General features: G+C 42.3%; 1 protein-coding gene across 5 annotated transcripts in view; it reads right to left on the reverse strand.

The window, feature by feature from the left end:
• The window catches only part of CALD1 (caldesmon 1), a 171,422-nt gene extending 151,854 nt beyond the window's left edge, over nt 1–19,568 (reverse strand). For 3 of the 5 annotated variants that reach the window (XR_009279084.1, XM_058852848.1, XM_058852845.1), the window contains exon 1: nt 19,430–19,568. The gene's annotated coding sequence lies outside the window, so the exon portion shown is untranslated. Of the gene's footprint in view, nt 1–16,837; nt 16,857–19,429 lie in introns of those variants that run through there. The other 2 variants (XM_058852851.1, XM_058852847.1) reach the window with 2 other exon arrangements.
• Nucleotides 19,569–20,191: the final 623 nt, after the last annotated feature.

Raw genomic sequence — 20,191 nt, forward strand, 5'->3', positions numbered from 1 at the left:
AAATAAAGAATGTCTGCTTTTGCTGAAGTGTGAGCTCTGAAAAACCCTGACTTCACTTCCAAAATGCCACTTCACTTTAACTGGCTGATGCTTTTTGGTGGTACTTTCAGGAATAACAGTATTGAAACTCCAGTTAGCTCATTGTGACACTTTCACATTTAAAAATCTGTACCAATCACGCATCAATCATTCACTGCAGCCTTTCTGCTTTACATTTGCTTCACCCTGCCAGCCACCATCGTGCAATTTCTCAACACCCAGGGAGAAGACACACGTGAAGGAACGAAAGCATCAGATAATATTTGATTATTTTTAGCCAAAATTTGTCCAACCAGGGCAGGTTCAGCATTCAGAGGAGTTATTCCAAGTGGCACTATGAAAACAAGAAACAGTAATTTGCTTCAAAGGTAAAGAAGCCAGACATGTCCTATACAACCACAGTCATGTCTAAGTGTGTGCATGATAATAAAATCTCTTTTCTCTTTTCTCTCTGAGGGACCTCTTGAGTTCATGTCACTGTTCCACAGCACCACAGAGTTCACTCTTTCAGCAGAAGTTGCAAACACTGAACATGAGTGTGAGAGGTCACTGCAGCATGACAAACTGAGTGAACCCAGGGCTGGTGAAAGATGCTGGGTATGAAATCCTCTGCCTAAAAAAAGCTGCAGCACACACTAAGCAACACAGATTTCATTACGCTTCCCTAAAGACACCACTAAGTCCTGAGCAATGATCTACTAAAGATTAGAATGACTATACACAGGTGTAGTGGAAAAATATGTCTTCAGAGCTGAACTGAAGAGCATTTCCTGAACATTGCTGGAATATATTGCTTTGTGTGCCTTAAATCACCATGGAGCTGTCAGACAGCAACAGCTCCCAGTAATTCTGACTTCAGCCAGATCTGACCTTACCATTCTGCATCACACTGTGCCTTCCAGTGCCCACAACTTCATGTAGTCTCATTTAGTAGGTGTCCCTCTAAAAATGAGTCATCAAGTAAAGGAAATTAAATGAGAATCCAATTAAGTATCTAAGCTCCTGGTGTGTTTTAATATATTTTATTTACTGAGGCTTGATCTTTTTCAAGATTGAGAGCCATCAGAAGGAAAAAAAATTCAATTAAGTCAATCTTGAAAACGATCAAGATTGATCAAAAGATCAGGATTTGCTCCTGCTTTAGCTGAAGTCAGTAAAATACAGGACAAGACAATTGCCCCTGTCCTTGTGAAATGGCTCCAGTTTCACCCTCACTGTGCAAAGAGTGAGAAAGAAAAGGTTTTCTGGTCCTCACCTCATGGCAGAGAAGGGCACACCATGCCATGCAGAGCTCAGGGAGGCTGGAGAAAGCTACCCCTGACATCCTGTTAAATTCTCCCTGTAAATCCTTTCACCACCAGCTTTCCATGCCTCCCACCCCTGAGGCAATGAATGGGTGAATGTCTTGTGTTTAATTCAAATATATTCCCCAGAGGAATCGCTTTCTCCTCTCACATCAGAGAAATAATTCCACAGTGGTCAACCTCAATCTGTGTGTGCAAACAGCACCACCCCAGCAGAACTGTCTGACAATGTGGATCAAGAAAGACTTCCAGGGACAGATGAAACCTGCCAGGTCAACACACCCAGCCATGGTGATCCTCTGAGGTTTTTAATCCCCAGCAGCTGCCTCCACACTGCAGTCCAGTGCTGCATTTTGCATCCCTTATCAGCTTCAGGCCACTGTTCATTGACTCAAGGATGGAACATTTAAGGAGGGAAAATATAAATATTCCTCCAAGTTCTTTTGCTTGGTTTTTTTTCAATCTATTGAAGTATACAGTCCAAAATATATATTTTAATAGTAGCAACACAGCAAAATATCTTCTCAAGGTATTTCTATGAAGGAAAAACAATTAAAAAAGTCTAAATATCATTTGTTTAACTTTTTAACACACTACATAAGCCTACTAGGCAGTGCACACTGCTGTGTGACCTATGGTGATACTTATTTTTAAGACACTCAGCCTGACAGATATTCCTGTTGCAGCTCCTCCTCAATTTAAGAGTGTTTAGGGTCTTTTAGAAGTCAGGTTTCTGAGGGGACAGGAAAAAGGGGAAGTCACCAACCACCAGTAGTCCACTGTTCCTTTTTACAGTATCTACATCATACTAAAGATTCCCCAAAGCAAAGGTTTCAGGAGAACAGACTCACAAAATTAGGGTTTCTAAACCCCCTCCTTAAAGGTCTTGCCAATGCTCATGCAGGATGACCGAGAAGCAAATTTAAATCCTCTCTAATTCTTTCACAACTTTAACCCCAAACCATTCCAACTTCTGCTAATTAAATGGGCCAAAAGCACCATCCAAGTTCACTTCAAAGTTCCTCTTCCCTGCCCTCGAGAGCAGCTGTTGCAGCCCACATCCATTCTGTACCTCCTGAATTTAAGTTTCCTTTAGTACCTGGAAAGTACTAAAAGAAAGAATTTATCTTCCCAAAAAGAGGGATGAACAAACACCTGGGTCAGACCTCAGCCTTTACATGGAGGCTCTCACTGGGATAAAAGAGCAGGATTCCACATTATTCACCTGCCTAAAACACAGGGATAAGGCACTTTGCTACCCCACAGCACCACTTTTCTGTCTCCATAAACCCAGAGTTACAATCCTGCAAGAGTGTGACCACTGATCTTCCTTCAACTGACACCACAGAGACAGATTTTATCCTGTCAATCTTATCCTCCTTGCTCTTTAAATGTATTTTTCACATTCTTTTCACATGGGAGAACCCAAAGGGCAGCAAAGTATCTGTTCTAATGTCACCAAACTCGTAATTTCCAGTCTCTTACACGGAAAGTCTATTTTTTGCAGTCACACCCTGGCATAGAAGCAAGATGTGTGATGAGCAAACTTCAGAGGAGCCACATCAGTGCAGAGAAATCATGGATTGATTTGATCCAGGTCGTGGAGACTGGACATTACCACACTTTCCCATTTTGCTTATTTTATTTTATTTTTAAGCCAGCGATACCGACTACAAACTTTAATCCACAGACTCCAAGCTGCTGCCCATCAGTGTAACTTCTATTAAAACCCTCTGCTTTCATGCATCCAGAGAAATTAGGTTTGTGTAAAATAAAAACCAAAACAGATGCCCAAGAGATGTAAATCAGTAAAGACCTACTGATGTTACAGTGATTTATGGAACCCAGGAGTTCAGCTTAGCGAAGCTTTCTGCGTTTGGCATTCTCAGAGCACACACAAATTCTCTCCCTTCCCCTCCTCAGATTCCCATCAAATGCAGCCCTTGTAACAGAAGTGTTCTTTTCCCAACTTGGCTTCAAGTCATGGCTGCAGCTCTCAATAGTATATAACCTGTCAAGATAAAATATGTTTGGGGACATACAATCTCTACTGAGCATTTTATTGACTTAACTCCGCCATTTCTGAAAGGCAGCCAAAATTCTTTAAGGTTTTTAAATGACTTTGTTTTCTAAATATTATCCATGGACAGATATAAGAACACAAAAATCCTCAGTTGTTTGTGTAATTTGACTTATGTGCCATGCATTGCCCATCATGATATATTAATTTTCTTTTGCAAGCAAACAAAACAAATCCCAGCTACAAATTGCTTGGGACATACACAAGGCAGAGTTATCCTGGGAACCATTCAATGCAGGAATTTTGTTCACATAACGTCTGCAGGTCATTCAGAGACTACAATTTTGCTTCTTAAAAAAAAAAAAAAAAGGGCAACCCAAAGCAAAAAATAAATAAATAAATAAATAAATAAATAAATAAATAAAAAATCCCACAGAGTTTAGGCCTTCACTGCAGCTTTTCTTTGCAGATGCTGCATGAGGCCCAGGATGGTTAAAATCAAGATACAGAGGTGTTACTGATGCCACAAAAACACTCCCAGGAACATCTCACAGGAGAAAAATGACTCTTGGGAAGAGCAGAATGTGAGAACAAGAATGAGGCCCCTCTCAGGAACACCCCACATGTTCTCTTGTCCTGTAGTGTACCCTGGCCACTCCAGACAGTTGTTCCTGAATTTTAAGCCTTCCAGAAAGCAATTCTAAAAACCCCAATGCCCTAAATCGAGGCTGAAACTGTAAACCTAATAATTTGCTCCAGTTGCTTGAATTAATGATCCAGAAATCAGTTGGGCCCACGTTACTACAATAGGCATTCTTTGTGAGGAGGAATTCAAAACTGCTGAGGTGGAAGAACTAGAAACCTGTGAGATCAAAGAGCAGAAAGTTGATGATAGCCTCATCTACCACTAATTCTTGGTGGGCATCACCTCAGTTACATCACAATGCACTTATCACTTCCAGGGCACCTTTCATTAAAGGACCTCTAAGCACTTTGTAGGCCCTAATGAAGCCTCAAGCCACAGCATTCCCATGAAAAATAGCTGTTGAGATTTCCAAAAGGTCAGGAAACAAATGTGCTCTTAGAGCAGATGAATAAGGTTTATTATTTACCTTATTAATAAGGTTCTATCCACAAGAGGAGAATATTAAACAGAGCCACAGCAGAGCAAGCAGAGCTTTGTGCCAGAGCTCTTGTGCAGCTTCTCATGATCTTATTTTCACCACAGCAATCACTGACCAGACCTGAAGGGATTTGCTGCAGTCAGCCCTCGACATCTGTGCTACTGCAGAAACCTCAAATGTGTTTGCTAGACGAGTAAACAAGAATAAAAAAGGGTAAAATTCTGCTAAAGCAAGACCAAAGCAGCAGTGATGGAGTGCAAGAGTCCCATCACCTGCTCCAGTGATAGTAAAAGGTTTTAAAATCATAGAAAATTCAGGGAGTTTTCTCCCTTTTCAAGAAAGTTAGCCTTGGAAAGCCCTGGGAAAAGTGTTAAAGGTAAAATGGGAAATGTTAGGCCTTGTGCTTGCTAAGATCAGGTGAAACTGCACCTGTGTGGTCAGTATATGATAAATGATACAATTGTTAGATGGGATTAGATATAATTATTGTTTAAAGAATCATGAATAAATGTTTCAATAATGTTTAAAGAATCATGAGAAGCTATGTTAGGGGTTTGGGGAGATCACAAGAAATCCATGCTTGGGTAAAATCAACGTATACAATAGAACAATGTAAGTTTCATAATTAATATGTAAGTTATATAGTGATAAGAGTATAAAAACATGTTCAACTTGAAACCAAGTTGGGTCAGATTTGGGTCAGTGTACCCCTGACACCCAGAGCTCTTTAATAAAGCACTTTTATATAATAATTCTGTGATTATGTGTGTTCCTGAACGCTAACACCAGCAGATAGCCACCTTGAAAGAGATCACTCACAGCTTCAGATGCCTCAGGTGTTCTTGAAGATTTTGTAGGTGTTTTTGAAGATTTTTTAAGTTTTCTGAACATTTTTTTTATCAAGTGTTCAATTTTGAAGCTGCCCACTTAACTACAGTTCTACCAGGGATTTTGAAATGAAAAACAAAAGCTACTCTCACTGAGATGCTTTAAACAGAAGAAAATAGTGGGAAAAAGTGTCAGAGGGCAGATCTGTTTAATTCACTTTAATGTTCACACAGAAGAATGCAAAGCAATAATTTTTCCTCCTCCATTCTGTCTGCAGAGCACAGCTCAAGCCATCACCTCTGTCTCCTGACACTAGTCAGAAACAGGTACCTTCATGCTAAACCTGGCCAGCTGTAACACATTTGCTAAAGTAATTACATTTATTTTTACAGATTACATGGCTTTAGGTTTCACTTACTGATGTACTAGAAAATCAGAACTTTCAATTTTGCAGCTAAAGTTCAGCACTGTTATAATCAAAGACAGCACCAAGTGCCTAAAGCTGCTAACCATACACACAGTTTAAGAACTGAAATTCTGCAGCTAACATGTGCTACAGGATCTATATTTCTCATCTGATGCCTCAGAGTGGTTTATATCCCTTTCTCTTTTTCCCTGTGACATTATCACATTACCATGGCTATGATAATTAGACAGCAATTACCTAAACGTTAAAATCTTTGTCAAATGAAGCCTTTCTCAATTACATAAATTTATGCACAAGAAATGATGTTATTCTGAGGTTGATGTCAATAGCTGAAGGTCCTAACAAAATCTGGTCCTTCTGGCCATGGAGCAGTGACTGAGCTGTTTGAAGACAAAGCAGCATTCAAAATAAAATTTCAGGTTTTCCTGAAATTCCCCTCAGTTAGCACAGCTAGAAGCTAAGAAATGTGAAGCCACTGAATGGATTCAAATGGATAAATGTCACATTTCTTTGGGCAGTCAGCATCAGCTGTTACTAGGAGAAGAAATGCTAAAATAATATTGAACAGGCAAAATTGACAGAAAATCCCCCCAACAGCCAGAGTTGCTCTTTTAGGAGAGTAACTCCCCATCCAAATGATGACAATTAAAAGTTCCTAAAAGCACTGTTTTGGGGAAATCCAGATTATATTGTGCACGTGTCATGGGACAGCCAAAAAGGGGAATTAGTTTCAAAAGCTGCTGGAAACACCATGCCAGAGAGTTTAAACAGGAGAGTGCCTGGGGATTTTCAAAGCAGACATTTTTCTCTAAAACCCCTTATTTAGCACACTAATGAACACAGAAGCTTTTTTCAGTCTTCGTGAGAGGGGGGGAAACAATTGCTTTTTTTTGCACCACTTTGAGATATATTCTGTAGAATGACAAGTGCTTAGAAATTAATTTCACCTGAGGTAAATCTACATAGATTTAGAAACAGCCATAGACTGCTCAGGTTTCCATGCAATAAGCAGTACAGTGCTACGATGTAATTGCCTAAAAGCTACTAAAATAAATGTCCAATAAATTGTCCTGTTGCTGTGCTATTAACCCAGAGGCAGTATGTGATCAATAAAAAAGCAAAAGCCGTACAAAATGAAGCAATCAGGTAAAAGAGGAAGCAGTCTGGGGCAGCCTGTGACTCAGTTTCATACAAAACAGCATTGTTGACACTATGCCCTCTTAGTGTGGCTGGCACACCCCAAAGTTTTGAACTGGCCCCCTTGCCCTGATAGGGATAAATTGGATGTGAGCACAGCTGGCTCCCCAAAAGAGATTTCTAGGGATTGCTGAATTGAAAAGGTAAAAATTTGGTGGTGAATTGACTTAATTCTTCAATATAATGCAACAGTTCAAGATCTAATCCCTTAAATTTTAAATAAAATTTAAATAATAATATTTAAATAAATAATAAAATAAATCCCTTAAAATTTCAAATAAATATTAAATAAATAAGCAGGATAGCAGCTTACTTCTATTCAGTCTCATTTATTTCTATCCTTTGGAAAAACAAAACTAAATAAAACCATGCCTGATATCACCTAAGGAGATTAATTAAGCCTGACAAAGCTTCTTACTTACACTGGGAATTTGAACTTAAAATTAGACATCCCAGTCAGAATATTTTTTTGCACAATGCTTATTGCAGATCACCTTAAAATAGCACACAGTGGACTGGAACAAGATTCAGCTGGTGCTATCCATATAAACATTGTAAACCCCTAATTGCATTTTTTTAATTTTTTTTTTTTTTTTAATGAAGGAAAAATGTATAAACAAATTCCATTCGCAGAATCAGTGATTTCAGCTGGGTGGAATTCTGCAAATGCCTCTCCTCATCAAGCAGCCAAGTTGGGTAGCCACTACTGTCTTTATGAATACTGAATGGGGGCATTATGTCCAGACAGAAAATGCAAGTGGGGAAGGAGGACAGGTCATCTTTCATGCACACAGGAACACCAACACAAGTGGAGTGTGTTTGTTTTCTACTACTCGTGGAAATGTCAAAATGTAATTTATATCTAAGATATAAATGAGACATTCCATCTCATCAAAATGGCCCTTCAGTTGAAGCCAGTTGCACCTGTATAAATGGAAAGTCACATGCAGTACATCAAGATTTTCTTTCTGGTACTTCAGAGAAATACTTTTGTGCTCCTTTGTGCAGCAGGCAGCACCAAAGTTGTATGAGAAGCAGCTGTTCCTATGAACCCTCCTGTCTTTCTGCCACAGAAAATTCTGGCATTGAATTCCTGCTGCTCATTTCTGACACACTTGTTTCAACTCCTGCATCGCTTTGGGGTGGGGCAGAAATGGATCTGTCTGACCTCTCCATCCTCCACTGCATTCCAGCACTGAGTCACCCTCAGGCCTTCTCCTCTCCAGGCTGAACAAACCCAATTGTCTCAGCCTTTTGCCATGGCAGAGATTCTCCAGCCCTTTGATCAACTGGGTGACCTCCTCTGGATTCTCTCCAACAGGTTGATGTCCTTTTTCTTTGTGTTGGGGACCCCAGAACTGGCTGCAGCACTCATGGGTGGGGTCTCCCCAGAGCTGAGTGGCAGAATTGCCTCCCTCCCCTGCTGCCCAGGACACACCTGGAGTTCTGGGCTGCAAGGTCACCCTGCCAGCTCATGAACAGCCTGTCCTCCACCAGCACCCTGCTGCCAAAAATTAATCCTGTCCTGGCCAAGACTAGGACATCTCTGGATATTATTCCCAGGGATGACAGCATTTTTCAGACCTGTGTATCTTGCTGTAGGAGAAGTCCCAGCCTCTGCCTCCCTCTCTCATTGACTTTCCACATGACCTTGGGCATTTTTGTCTCAGTAAAGGGACCTGCAACATGCACAGTGTTGTTAACACATACAAGCTAGACTGAATTTGGTAAGCACTGTTCAGCTAAAGACAATATTAAAACAGAAATATGGAGTGGTTTTTAAGACAGAAGAATGCTGGAAGCAAGCAGAAGAAAAGGATTTCAGACATGAATTCTCCCCACTGGAGTTTCTCTCTCAGCAACATCTAATTTTCTCAGGGAGAAGATCTAGGGAGAACTAAAAAAAATCTCATCTCAAATGCTCTCAGCATTAGGCTCTCTACTTCATGCCCACCATTGCAAACCTGGCAGGGCTGGCAGAAGTCATTTCTGCCTGATGGCAGAACAGCATCTACGTGAAAAGACTTGGTGATCTCAGACCAATTATGTGAGAACGTATTTCTGCACCACCACTGGAAATAATTAGCAGTTGTGTGAACCACAGGGACACCAGCTACTGCTGTGCTTTTTCTGTGGACAATATAATTAGCTTTGGCTCAGACAGTGAACACTTAGAAACCTGTAACAGGCTGAGAAGAGGCTTGTAACCCCTCTCTAAGAGCTCGCTTTAAATAAGCAGATAGGGCCATTTAAAACATTCCCTACACTTTATTGCCTTCCCCCCCCCTCAATTCTGGGCTACAGATCAAGCTTAATTACCATCATTCTGCTTTCCTTCAAGTCCTCAAGGAAAGTAAAAATGAAAGTTAACACTACTGAATTCCATAGTCTTAAAACATTTTTCCCTCCATCACCGGGAGCGCAGAGCATCAGCTGCAAACCACATTACAAGGAAACTCCACACCACTCACCTGCAAACATCACTGTTTCAAACCCTGGGTAAAGCAAAAATCATCTGAAAGCACTGTCTACACTGCTGGGAAATCCTGGTAAATTCAAGGGAGCCAGGTTAATCTCTGCACCTAAAACACGACATTTCAAAGCTTGAAGAGGCTGTGGGCTCTAATTCCAGGTGTGCCCTGCACCGCAGGTGCTGCTGCACAGGAGAGCAACCAAGTGACCAAAACACAAGGAGAGCAACAAACCAAGACAGCAAAATCTCTCTCCTGTGTCCTTTATTCACTCATAACTAACACCTGTCACATCTTCAACTGCATTTCCTCACACCCAGAAAAGCAGCAAAGCCCATCTCACAGCTGCAGAGTGCTGCTGAAGCATCCAAATATCCCTCTCAATTATCACCTCTACAGGACCTGGAGAAGTTTTAAAGTTCTTCTGCCTTTTTGAGGCCACAGCTGCATTTTCAATAGAGCACAGGCACCTTCCTGCAATTTTGCAAGGTTTAGCTGAGCGCTGAAGGCTGAGCTTGAAAGAAGATGTAATATTACACAGTTCTCAAGAGTTGATTCGAGAAATGCACAGTTCTCATTTCCCTGCTTCCTTCTGTACTTTCAAGGCAGAATAACTCTACATGTGTTGCTTTTGTCTGAACTGGTTTCACAATCAACACAACTTCGTTTCGTTGAAAATAAGGAGCCAGAAACATGAAGCTCCCAGAGAACAGCCTAATTTTCCTCTATTTTCTAGCCATCTAATCAAGGAAACCTGAGAAATCCAATAAGAAAAATGCACTCCAGCATTCAAATTAGATGCTTCTTCGGTCCTCCCTGGCACATTTTCCCTGCAGTCAGCTTTGGATTTACACAGGTGCTACTCAAAGCAGAATTTGGCCTCTTTCTCTCAGGTGGCCTGACACATTTACTGCAGCGTGCAGATATGCCCATATATTTTATACGTATATAAAGCACATTTCCCAGACTAAAACCCTCTCCCAGAGAGTCTGCCTAGGTCTCTGTCTGATTTTGGCTTGGTTTGCTCCCTCTCAAATGAGAAGCAGTTCCACTGAAGGCAGTGAGGTAACACTTGTCTTAAACGTGTGTGAGATCATGTCAGAGCCGTGCTCCGTAATAAAACCAGCTGCCGGTAACTCTTCTACAAGTTTCCATTCATTAGGGTTGGGGTTTTTTTTGCAACAGTTCACATGAGCAATATCCATGGGCCAAGAAACACATTTTAGAATGATAGCTATTTCCCCTTGCTAAAAATCTAGAGAGTGCAGCAAACTATCCCAATCCTGACTGAAAAAAAAATGACAGTTTATTGTATTTTGTTAATAAACAGAGGTGTTTATGGACAAAACACGTGTGAATGTGCTTTTGGGAATTATCCTACACTGCCTACAGGACAGGGACAAGATGACCTATATATATATATATATATATATATAAAAGCTGGCTTTCCCAGCTTTTTGGTTTTTGGGGGCTGATTGGTGCTGCTTATGGGGTTTTTTTACACCCATAGCTCCTGGTATTTAATTCTAAATTGGGAAACACTGAGTGTACCTATTTCTCTTCAGCCTCAGAGATCTGTAAGCATGGAACCAGGATCAATGTTCTGTGCCTGCTAATGCCAGCAGCCTTTCCATCACTGACTTTCCATTGCCTTGGAGGGTCGCAGGAGAGACAGAAATAACGTGCTCAGATTATAATGTTTTTTCCAGTTCATCACACCAGTCTCCAGGCTTTCAGAAGTGTAAAACTGTATTTTGCCATATAAGTCAGATTCATAGCCTGTCACCACTTCAATCCCTTCATTTATGACAAAACATATTTCCTACACATACAGTAAATTCCTTTCATTTTTCACGGGGATGAACTGATCTTTATCAGATATTCTGACACAGAAGGCAAACACACCATTATTCCCTCTCCAATTAATATTAAGTTTGGATACTCCAAGAAAGGAGCTCCCATCTATTCACAGATAGAACACAAGGGGAAGGGGGAAAAAAGGCAAAACAAAGCAAAATAAACTGCATATTTTAGAAAAGCAATTAGGTCACTATGGCAGATGGCACAAGAATGACAAAGTTTGGTTTGACAAGTGAAGCAATAAAAAACATCTTTACTGACCATGGGGACAGTGTAGAGCAGCAGAGTTCAACCCATGAGCTCCTGCAAAGCTTCTCTACAAGCAGCCAGAATGAGACTGAGCTGGGTCACAAACCAGTTAGGGGAGGGGGAAACCAAAGGAAAAATTACTCCAAAACCTGTATTGTTTACACTTTCCTCTTTTAAGAGGTAAAAGAAAAATAAAGCAGTCTCCTGCCTCCCTTTGGAATGATGGAGACAGTAAAAAATAGAAGAAATGAAAAACATTTTTGACCATGCAATAATACTTATTGCATTCAATGTGATTATTACTCAAGGACTCTTTCCAAAGGCTCCAGATGCCATTAAAAAAGCTGATATAATGCAGACTTTCTCACAACCCAAATCCTGAATGAAAAAAATATGAATGAGATTAGATAAGTGGTTATTTTGGTCTCCAAATTGGCTACCCCTGATCCTTCCAAGAGCTGGAAAACAGAATTATTCACGTGTTTCTATTACATTACCCAACAGTCACAACTTGACCGTGCTTCTTTTGGCCACATGAGAGCTCCTCAATGGGCATGTCTTAGCCTGACTTTGTGATAATGGTCAAATGCCACCTCCTCAGAAGTGCTGCTGGCCAGAGATGAAAAGAATTTGCTGGTTTCAAACCCAGGCAGCCTGTCCTGTGGCTGGCTATAACACTCATGTTAAATGTGGCCTCAAAACACGTGGAGTGAGGAGCAGTCTGGGAAATCCAGTTGATCCCTCGCCACAAAGATGTGGCTTTGCAGCAAAATTATAGAGGAGATATCAGGGAATCTCTAAACTTACCAACATGACACAAACTATTAAGGTTTGTGAGGTTTTAGACTATTTCTAAGATGCTCAATGCAAAACAAACAACAAAAACTCCATCAAGCAAAGAACATCTTGCCACTCCATTATTGCACTTAAACCATGTGAAATAAAATCCAGCGACACCAACTACTTTTTCCCCTTGATTTTGATGGCAGAGAGCACCAACCCCCCAAACAAAATAAACTGAAAAGCAAGAATGTAAACACGACTGTGCTCCAGTGACTTTGCATCTCGGTGTTGTCTGGGTAGGGTTTCACTACCTAGAAACTGATGTGGTGGAAAGAAAATCCCTGAGAGCTGCACTGGGGACCCCTTCTGCAACTCCCAAAGCACATTGCTCCCTTCCTCCCCCCAAAACTCATCCCTATTTATACACACACACGTATTTGCTTCACTCCTGTGGTCCAACCCCTCAAAAACTGGCATTTAATCATTGATTTTCTTAAATTTAGTGCTTTATAGCTGGGTGAGAATGAGATTTTGTCCACTAATCCCAGTTTTTAGTCACATAAACGCACACTAGATGCACTGAAGACCAAGGAACTGCGTTTATATATGCACTGGTAAAGGAAATGTTCTTTTCTTGTTTGGGTTATATAGGGGGGAGGAGAGGAAATAGGCTGGTGTGTCTGGTTTTAGAAGGAGGGTTAAGTGGCAAACAAAACCGACTGAAGTTTACAGGGATCTAAATAAAGGAGCAAGGAGAAAAAAAGCTGCTCACAGAGCTTCTAATAACACACAGCAGAGAAAACTGCAAGCAGACTACACACAAAAGTTTCTGCTTTTCCTTTTTATTGTCAATATGCTCCCTGATTGCATACTGTGTCCAGTGAATAAGCCATTTACTATTGTGGTTGGAGTGAATGAAGCTCAGACCTTTCCCATATACAGCAGGGCCTTTTAATCACCAGGGAGCGAGGAGCAATGGAATTTTCCTGGCTTTCTGGGTTTGCAGTGCCCTCTCTTGTACGAAATATCATTTCCCAGTGAATGCTCCTTACTGGGATTTTGACCCAATTTCCTGCTGTCATTGTCCTTCAGGGGATGTGTAGAAAATCAAACAAAAAGGGCCAGCTTCTTGATAGCAAGCAGCTCACAGGGAATTCTGAATTCCTCTACCTCAAGGAAATCACACAGACTAGGTCCAATGAATATTTTAAAAACCCTCTATATCATTTCTATCGTTAAATGTATCCCAGAGCAGCTACTGAAATGAAGTTCAGATTCAGGCCAGCTAATGCCCAGGTTCTCCCTCATTTTTACCAGGGCAGCAGGAAACAGATTAGTGATGTTTTAAATTACTGGGACAGCAGTAGGGAAATTCTCAGCTGGCCTGCTTTTGTCAGTATAATATACATTAGCCACAGAAATGCTTGGCTCTGTATCATCTGGATTGCTTAAACCCTCTTGTTCATATTTACAGCAATTAAAATGCTGCACTTCAGTCTTTATAATCCAAGTTCTGTTTGAAGTGGTAAAGCAACAGCTGTGGCTTATCAGACATCTGAATGAAACTCCTCATTTTCATAGCAGGGGTGTGGCTCTGCACATGGGGATATGCTGTTCCCAAAGCCAAACAAAGCAGCAAAAACCTCTCTCCTCCCTGCAGACCCAGGGCTGCAGCCCTCCAAAGTGATGCTGACTAGAGGCATCCTGCAGGTTAGGCTGGGCAGGTAAATGAGAGCTGACCAAACACTTCTCCAACCCACTCCTATTTCCACACACTCTAGCCAAGCTCTTGGAATTTCTTTTCCAAGAAAATGAGATTTAACTAGGCCAGAGCAAAGCCAAATTCTCCCCAGCTCAATGTTGGAACTGCTGAGAGAAATGAGGTTGTCACGAGGTCATGAGGAAGATAAAGTCCTTTTCCTCCTCCATCTGAAGTTACTCAGACTGAGCAGAAATTGTCCTCAATATTAGATAGCAATGATCTAGGCTATCACATTAGCACTGCTAGGTCCTCTGAAATTGAGAAGAATTATAAAAGGTCATGCCTCTGTGCTTGTGGGATGAACGATTTTACCAGGGAGAACGTTGTGGCTCAAGGGGGGGGAAAAAAAGAAAAATCAAGTGAGGGCCATTTCACCATTAGAGAGCTGACTGTCAGAGAAAAGAATTAAGTGGGAAAAGGGTACTAACATGCCCTGTGGCAGTCAGAAAGACAAGAGAGAACATCAAAGCCTTGCAAATAAGAAACAAACAATGGCCTGATCACAGACTGCTTCATCTGGGCAGAGCTCCCTTTGAAGATGACTGGAATCCAATGGGCACAAGCCTGCAGGATGGAACCTTGGCTTCTGAAGGAGCTCAGGAACTGCTGCTCCTGGATGAGGGTTTGTCCAGCCCTGCTCTGCTTCTCCCTAGGCAAAGTCAGCTCCTTTGGACAAGGACACAGAACAACAAATCTCAGTCCCCTTGTTTGCACAGCTTGTCACAGGTTCAGACCAATCGTGAGCACTCGTTCTTCCTCACCCCAAGTAATTTAATTTTTAGAGGGGATTTCCATGCTCCTTAGGTCCCCACATGCTTGAGGAAAGATTGGGAAGGTCACACGTAGGTGTGACAGTCACTCTGTCTTTCTGCATTTAGCAATAATTATAATTTAGCAAAAATCTTCATAATTGTTGGCCTTCAAACTTACCCTTCTGAATAGATCCCAGACCAGAGCATTTACAGCAAAACTTTATCTCCACAAATCTATTTATAACCCTTCTATGAGCTAAATTCCAAAGTTTTTTGTTTTGTTGGGTTTTTTTTTTTGCCATTTAAGGACACAAACCAGAAAATGTGCAAACGGGGTGGGTTCCACTTTGCTTCACACCCTCCACAGCAAGTCCCAAGGGAAAATGCTCTTTATTTGTATTCTGTACACAAGAGGGTGTGGAAACATGTCATGTTTCCATTGCCTGAAATCTTTCCCTAATATTTTCCCCACTGCAGCTTGGCCTGGCCCCAGGGGTTACAATTTCAGCTGCTCTCATCAACATGAGACTGAGCAAGCAGATAAGGTCCAGCAGCTTGCCCAGCAGTTTTCCTTCCAAGCTCATGACACTGTGGTGGATCTGTAAGCAAAATCTGCCTTCATGCATTTTTTGGAACATGACAAATTCACAGGAAGATGGGTCCAGATGCAGCACAAACAATTCCATCTTGGAGCACACAGGAAATGCCCTCTAGACGTGACAGCAGTGTCACCACTCAGCCTGGTTCACCTCATTCCCTGGGCTCCAGTGGTTTTATACCCATAATCTACAAGTCAAATATATATCTGTGTGAATACACTGAGAAAAAAAAAAAAAAGTCTAAGGTGATCTGGGCAATCAGTCAAAAATAAGGTTGTAGCCAGTGCCTAAACTTGGCATTTTGGTCTTGTAAATTCTTTCTAAACACTAATGAACTAAGCCCCAGCAGACCCATGGGCTAAATACAGAAAGGCACAGATTATCCTTTACTTGGAGATAGAGAAACAGACACATGGCCATTAAGTGACTCACCAGGTATTTATGACCACAGGAAAAAATTCAAAGGAGAAATTACTCCAGTGGCCTAAGATATTGCTGCTTTTTTCCCTTTCTTTCACCTGCTTCCTCAGCTGTTTGGTCCTGCCCTCACTGCAAGCCAGCAGGACAGTCCCCACAAGCAATTCTTCTTGCCTTCAACCCAAAATTTTCTGGTCAGGAGGAGCCCCAATGCTTCGTGGACAGAGTTTTCCCCTCTTGAGGGGCAGGAAGAGGGAGAGACATCAGTTTGTGGTGGAAACATGGGAAGGAGCATTTCCTTAATGCAGGATGGGAACCATACAGCTAAAATACCAGCTCTGTAAAATTTCCTAACGTTTTTCCTTGGGTCAAATCTGTTTCAAGAAATGTAGGAGAAAGCTCCCCCGGGGGTGGGAGGGACCCCAAATTACAGAGTACTGAGCGTCCTTCCCCGCTGGGCTGGTTGAATGTACAAAAGCATCAGGAAAGAGGAAAAAAAAATGTTATATAGTTCAACTGTCCTGTGACCTCGGTGTTTCATCCAGAGAGGTCAGATCTAACATGACCTTTAAATGCCTCTGAGTCAAATTTCAGCCTCAGCCAAACCCTTGACAAGCAGCAGCCACACCTTCCAAGCAAGAGCAGCACCCCAAGAGGAGGTGCCTACACACGGGGTAGGTGAATTCATTCCAGTAGGGAACTCATTCCCCAAATCCAAATCCCCAAATCTCACTCATTTAACCACAAAGCCAGCAAACCATCCCTTGCACATGCACCTTTCCCACAGCAGTCAGGCAGCACCTTTCCCATTACAAGCTGCCAGGGGGTAGTTAGTGAGAGGAGACAATTTTTCAAGAATGAAAGCTCTCTTTGAAGGCAGGCTCCCACTCTTTGCAGTCACTGCGTGCCTCAGGCTTTGCACACCTGGAGCCCAATCCTGCAAACTCCCTAGAAAGCTCCTCTCAAAGGCAACCAAGGACTGCACTTCCCCTTCTGCCCTGTTACCTTTTTTGGTGCTTTCTCCCACAGCCAGGAGAGTCCAGAGGAGCCCTGCAGATGGACAGTTATGATCTCTTGGCCCTCTCATTCCTAGGCATATATGGTTTCCTGTCCCTCTCTGCTCACACACTGCGATCAAATGTTCCCAGCTGCACCCTTGGCAGACAGGGGTTAAGAACTCCACTGATCTTTAATACAAATTAAAACTCAGGCAGCCTGCAAGAATAGGTCTCATGTAAGCAACACTACTGAGAAATCAGAGTGTTTTCCACAGTCCCAGAACATTCAAGTCCCGTTTGTCCTGCAGGAAGGAAGTCCTGCGGGCTCTCACTTTTCTACAATGAAAAGATCACCCCCACAGGCAGGGCTGCTCCAGCTGTGCAAAGGGAAGTGTGAAACAAGGAGGACTTCCAGTCAGGCTCCTGATGGAGCCTCCCTGGCATCTTCACAGGACAGAAGCCACGTCCTAGCAGGCAGCCAAGAGAAAAGCCTTGCCTTTGTGGTCTCCCCACCTGGACACCCTAATCCTGGGTGGGATTGAACAGATGCTCTGTGTCACACGTGGCCCCCTGAATGAGACCAATAAAAACACCTTCCCATCTAAATGCACTTCAGTTTTCCCCCTAAAGCCAGCCAGGGGAACTTAGACCCCCACTTTGCTTTTCACCTATCTTTCAGTGCCATTATTCCATTGTGTGTTGTTGGACAAGAATTAAAAGCACAGGGGAAGTGACCCCTTTCTCAGGCTGCTCCATGTCAGAATATCACTGTGAGTGTGTGAAGAAGCAGTTGTAGAAAATCCCCCATGCTCCTAAAACGTGTTTACATCACTCACTGTCAAAGTGTACTCAGAGTACACAGGACTCCTCTCTCATCAGAGCCTGAATCCATTAATGATGGTGTTGATTTCACCAGGACTAATCCTGTGAATGAAGGCTGTGGAATTTATCCTCTTGTCATTGCAAGTGGCAACAAAGAGGAGTTTTCAGGAAAAACAAATTATTTCGATTGAGCCTCGTTTGCAGACAGCTCATCTGGTGTTTCTTCCCTGCCATCATGATTTAGAGTCTCCATTAACATCTGCAGGTTTTATTAAGATTGCCTACCAAAGCAGCTTCCCCATAAAAAGGCAGACCTAGCAGTTCTTCAAATACATTGAGAAAAGTTCTGCCCTGCTTTACCTTACAGGCTAATTTAATAAAACAAATGGACTAAAAGTTTTGCTCCATTTGCAATTAATGTTAAAAGAGTATTTTCCATTGATTTTGGTGTGTGTGGCTTTAGGGTTCCCATCCTGTCTAAATGGCAGGAGAAAAAGATGAGACTTGCTGAAGATGAGAATGTACTGCTACATTTAATCAGACAGAGCCCAAGGGTTCTCCATTGGCAAATCATACAAACACAATCATTCACAGTATGGTATCTAAAATAGACAAATTACAATAAATACATGGTTCTTACAAAAAATCCCACTCTGCCTCCTTATTTTCTTTGAGCTGCTGCCAAGGAGGGAATGTGTTATTTTCCCAAATTGTTCTCCTGTCTGCCCTTTAGCAGGGGAAGCCTTTCTCAGGCAAAACTGTACAAAAACTGCATACTCTGAAAAAAAATTCTCCTTGGAAAACAAATAGCCCATAATAATAATAAAAAAAAAGTAATTTTAAAACAGTTGTGTTTTCATTCTTCCAAACAACATTTGACATGTGAGACAAATCTACTCTATCCCTGCAGGTCTGGCAGCTTGGTCAGTGTCTGCAGCTACCAAGAATTCATCTGCAGCTACCAAGAATTCATCTGCAGCAATTTCCTCCCTCCCTTCATTTTCCCAGCCCTTTCCCTGAGAAGTTTCCCTGCTAGGGCAGAATATCATGCTATCAGCACAATGCCAGTGTCCCAACATGTCAAAGGGCTGGGAAGGAGAGCCTGCTAGCCAGCTCTGACAAACACAGGCTTCCAAGAGCTCCAGTCCCACCCAGGAGCTTTTCCTCATCCCCTCTTTTAACAGGGAAGGCAACTCCACAAGAAAAACCCCACCAGCGTGTGTGTTGGAGGGCAGAAAACAACACAAAAAATAAAAATACTGATGCCATCTATTGTCAACAATACTTCTGTGAAAGGCTGTCACGAGGGACATCTGCTTCAGCGAGCATCAGATCGCTTACATTAACCAGAGCTTGGCTGTATCTGTATCACTTACACCCCGGCACTGCCCTTGCAGTCAGGCTGCCCTGCAAATCCACATATTAAATTGCAAAATTAAAAGCAATTCAACAGACCTTAAAAATTTTCTCAGAGCGAGTCCTTAAAGAAATAAAATAAAATGAAAATAAAGGGAGGGGAGAAGAAATAAAATAAAGAAAGGATAGGTAGGTTGTTGCCTCACTAAGAAACCCATCCAAGGATGAAGCGGTGGGACCAGCCCTGCATCCCCCCCTCCAGCCGAGATGTCCCGTAGCTCACCAGGAACATCTGGAAAGGGGAAGAGAGGGGCAAGGAGAGAAAGGAGGAGAGCAAAAAGTCTCCGACAGCTCGTTCTGTCCCGCATGCTGCTCCAGGGGCTGCCTCCCGAGCAAACACATCCCGCAAGCCCTTCCTTACCTCGGGCTGCGAAGTTCCCAGCTCGGAGGAAGGAAATGAATAAAGCCCGGCTGGCTCGGGCAGGAGAAAGGCACGGCAGCAGCCTCACACACACACACAGCCCTATTCAATAAAAGCACAGCTTTCCCTTGGCCCCTCCCAAAAAGTCAATGCTAAGTGGATACATATCCCCGATGTTTACAATTGGCAGGAATGCATTGTCCTGGCTTTATTCCGATGCGCTCAAGCCAAGGTGGGTCCAGCCTGCCTGCAGAGATGCCTGTCATTCCCCAGGCATGCTCAGGAAGCCACTCATCAGAAAACCAAGAGCTAAAAAAGCTCCGAAAATTCGTGCGAGCTGCCAAAAGTGTCTTGCTACATGCCCTTTTTTGGTTATCCTTAGCGGGGCCTCTGAAAGTAAATCCTCTGTCAGGAACAATCATAAGAAATGTTAATCTTGGAGAAAGAGGCTGTCTTGTTGAGCACAAACGGAGCTTAAAAAAAGGAAATGCGCTGGGTGGAAAGGGATACTGTAAACATATTTACTCTTTGCGCCTTTTTTTTTTTTTTTAAATCAGATAAATAATTGTGCCGCAGCAAAAATTCATTGTATTTTTTTTTTTTTTTTTTTTTAACGAGGACCACATGTAAAAGGCAACAGAAACACTCTGCTGTGCAAGCTTGGTTCTGCAGAGAGACACCAGTGGGAAAGGCACATGAAGGATGAGTTGGCAGGCTTCACAGCCTGATTCCATTTCAAACAGTACAATAGAAGTTACAGAT

The sequence above is a fragment of the Poecile atricapillus genome, chromosome 18 (genome assembly GCF_030490865.1).
Source record: "Poecile atricapillus isolate bPoeAtr1 chromosome 18, bPoeAtr1.hap1, whole genome shotgun sequence".
Lineage (NCBI taxonomy): Eukaryota > Metazoa > Chordata > Aves > Passeriformes > Paridae > Poecile > Poecile atricapillus.